The sequence below is a fragment of the Culex pipiens genome, chromosome 3 (assembly GCF_016801865.2).
Source record: "Culex pipiens pallens isolate TS chromosome 3, TS_CPP_V2, whole genome shotgun sequence".
Lineage (NCBI taxonomy): Eukaryota > Metazoa > Arthropoda > Insecta > Diptera > Culicidae > Culex > Culex pipiens.
In genome coordinates this window covers 159,740,383-159,744,459 of record NC_068939.1, presented here as the reverse complement: position 1 = coordinate 159,744,459, position 4,077 = coordinate 159,740,383, and positions in this window count along the sequence as shown.

The following is a 4,077-nucleotide window of genomic DNA, read 5'->3' as shown; positions in this document are numbered from 1 at the left end:
ACTTAAAATCGGAAAGCGAACCATGTGCTATTATTTGGATGTATACGTAGATGTTGAAGCTATGGTAATAAACGTTGAATTTGTTGTTTTATATGTTTTAAAAATAAAATAATGTGCTTATTTATAGTTCTAAATCACAGTCCGTGTAACAGTATTCGGAGCTACTTTCTTTAAAGATCGAGATCCAGTTTCATCCAGATCAAAAATTACAGAATTAAATATCTCCAAAATTCTAGAGAATTGATCTAATACAAAAGTTACTTTTCTCATGCAAACCGTGTATTGAAATCTTCCAGACATTCACCATTCCTTAATTTTTATCAGAATATTTGCTGAAAAAATATTTTAAAAACTACTCATGAATATAAAAAAATAGAAAATAAAGAAATAATACTTGAAAAATGTGATTAAATTAAAATTCTTTTCTTCTTTACAAAGTCAAATCAAAGAAAACTGTAGATTTTGCTTGTAAATTGCTGTTATAAAGTGTTATACTGCCCATGTTCGCATAAATGTCCCATATGCAAAAACAGCAAGCTGAGAAAAACGCATTTGAAGTTTGTCCCACACATAAGGCAACGTGTTAAGTTTTCGCGAAAAAACTGGATTTCCTCCTGATTTCTAGAATGTAGTAACGTCATGATTCGAAATCCGGACACTTAGTAGCACATCATTTTTGTTATAACTCAAGTAATAAGTTGGAAATGTTAAAATATCATCAGGATGTAGTATGTATCAGGAACCGTAAATTTTCAATGAATGCATGCAAAATATGTCTTTTCTAATCATTTTTCATCAGAATTTGAAAATTAAAATGACTTGTTGTGCTTCGAATCCCGGACACTGATAAAAGCTGATTCGAAATCCGGAAACTTTTGCTTCGAATTCCGGACACTCGATTTTGCTTATGATTCGCACAAATTTGGACTGAAATTTTAGTGAATGTAAACAAATAAGCTGTTATCACCGAAATAATCGGTGTTTTGTACAAAAAAGTGCTAGAATTTAAGAAAATTAGAATAATAAATTTCTGCTTTGCCTTACCGGTGCTTCGGACGTCTATGAAATATTTCAGTGAAAAGTTGCACATTTTTGGGTAAACTCATATTATAATTTAATTTTATTGTTTTGGCAATGACTACAGCATCCAAACAAATTTGAATTTTTGATGTTGGAATTCATCATTCCAAAATTTGATGTTGGAATTCATCATATAAAAAAGTTTTTACAATTTTTATACGAACTTATACCCAAAGAATCGATAAAACAAGATGAGGTATCTAGAATCGAAGCGTCTGGGAATTCGAAGCATGACATTAACTCGAATTCGATGAAAATGCATTTGGGACATTTATGCGAGCAGGGGCAGTATAAAAAGTTATAAAAAGGTTTGTAAACATACAAAATGCTGGCAGTAGCTGAAACAGTGGTGTAAGTGATAAATTCGTTTAAATTTCAGGCAAAAAAGTAGATTTTTTCCAACTTTAACATGCCGCCAATGAAAAATTTTGATTTCCTGGATCAATATGAATACAGAACGTTACTTGTAGGTCTCATAACCAGGGCTGTGGAGTCGGAGTCTGAGTCGGAGCCGGAGTCGGTGGAGTCGGGTCTTTTTGGGGACCTGGAGTCGGAGTCGGAGTCGGAGTCGTCAAAACTCGAACAGCTGGAGTCGGAGCCGGAGTCGGAGTCGGCTAAATTTTACGAGCTGGAGTCGGAGTCGGAGTCGGAGCCGAAAATTCCTGATAACCCGGAGTCGGAGTTATCTAAAATTCAACAAAAATTATCTTTTTTTATTGTTTAGTATTTGTTATAATGCAGGTTAGTTCATAAAACTTCTTATTTTTTAATTGTTTTTTAAAGTCGCATGCATTGCGTTGCCATTTTTTTCTTTTTTTTAAATAGATTTATCAGATGAGCAATTCTCTATGAAATCAGCCGATTTCAACCTTTTTTTTTTTTGCTATTTGACCCAAACTTTATGGGGGCCTTCTCACCAGAAGCCATTTTGTGTCAATGATTCACTCATAGTTATCTCAATACAATTTTGGCAGAAGTTCATATAAAAATGGTACGTAAATATTCGAAAATCTATAGCTTAACTTTTCAAGAATTTTTTTTATTTGTTTTGGTGTCTTCGGCAAAGTTGTAGATATTGTAGAAAACTATTAAAAACAGGTAAACGGACAAAACATTTGGTGATTTTTTAATTACGTTTTATTTACAAAAAATAAATTTCAGAAAATCAAAAATTTTAAATTTTTGAGTTTTTTTTTTGTTTTTTTTTTTTCAGGGGACAAAACCCTGCATCAAGTATGAATCAAAACTTTGCCGACGGGTCATGATTTTTTTTTAAATAGTGATTTATGTAAAAATTGAAAACTTGTACTTAACATTTTCTGACCTAATTATTGATGTAAAATCGAATTTGCCATCGAAAAGTATTTTACAAATTTTTTGAGTAAGTACACCGTTTTAAAAATATATCTATTCAAAGCAAAATTTTGCCAAAAAATCCGGTTTTTTAATTTATAAAATAGTGTCCATGATTGTCCATTTCTAAAAATATTGAATGTTTGGCCCTATTAAAATGTTAGTATCCATTAATTTTTTTTTCCGAAAAGATCGGAAAATTTCACGAATGTTTCATTTTTCAATATTGAAAATCGGACTGCTGATATATAGACATTAGAAAATGGAGGGTTGTTTGGGTTAGACTTAAAAAAATCAATTTTCCTGTTTCTTTTATCCGCTGTATCTCAGCAACAAGTGGTCAAATCTTCTTAGGCGAAATAGTAGGAAATTTTTTGAACTTTGCGATAAAGATATTTTCAGGAATGAACAATCATGGACACTATTTTCGAAAAAAAAAACCGGAATTTTTCGGAAAATATTTAACTTTGAATACTATATTTTTAAAACGGTACACTTAATAAAAAAAATGTAAAGTACTTTTCGATTACAAATTCGATTGTATTCGAAAAATGAGGTCGAAAAATTTTAAATACGTGATTTATTTTTTTACAAAAATCACTATTTTTTCAAAATCATAAATCGTCGGCAAAATTTTGGTCCATACTTCTGAATTGATCTTCTTAAATCCCTTAAAAACTGGAGATATTTTTTGATTTCTGTTTCAATTACGTTTAAAACTTGTTACCTGGAAAGTTTTTTTTTTCACTTTTGTTATTCGAACTTATTTTCCTTGAGAAAAACCTAACAATTAGAGAGTATTTAAGGAATCCTATTCAACAATGTTTTCAAAATAATAATCAAATAACTTTTGAAATTTTTTAAAATATGTGGAGTCGGAGTCGGAGTCGGAGCTAACCATTTGTTGAAAGCTGGAGTCGGAGTCGGAGTCGGCTAGAGTTTGTAGGCCGGAGTTGGAGTCGGAGTCGGAGTCGGTTCGAGCTGAAAGCCGGAGCCGGAGTCGGAGTCGGAGTTGGCTTATCTCAGAAAGCTGGAGTCGGAGTCGGAGTCGTTTGAAACATGACCCGACTCCGCAGCCCTGCTCATAACTATGATTTAAAGTGAAATACGAGGCAATTTTAACACATTGTTCAAGGTTTTAAAACAAAATATGATGTTTTTTATGTCTGTCAGTTATGGCCAAGGTGTATAGAAAACCCTGGAATGTTGGTTTCGGACTGTTTAAATTGAAAATAAAAATAATAAATACAAAGCTTGACAAACATAAAACAAAAAAGTGTGACCTTTTTTGTTAAAAAAAGCAAACAAAATCTTAGAAATAAAAAAAAAAATGAAAAAAAAATCAGTTTCAAAATTTGACATACCATAAGTTACCTACAACTTATTCCAAGCCACCAAATTGATCAGAGAGTAACATTTTTAAACCAAGTAGCCACCACCAAGTTTTATTAAGGTTTTATGGTAGCATCTTGATTGCTTAGTTGCTCTATTTCGGCATTCACTGCAACCAATAAGCAAAAGCTAATTATTAGGTTCTAACAAGGTTTTATGCCTCGGACATAAAACCTGGTGAAAATAAAAGCCAACTGGCTTTCAATAGGTCAAGGTTTTATAAAAGTTTTAAGAGAGTCTTGAAAACCAGAT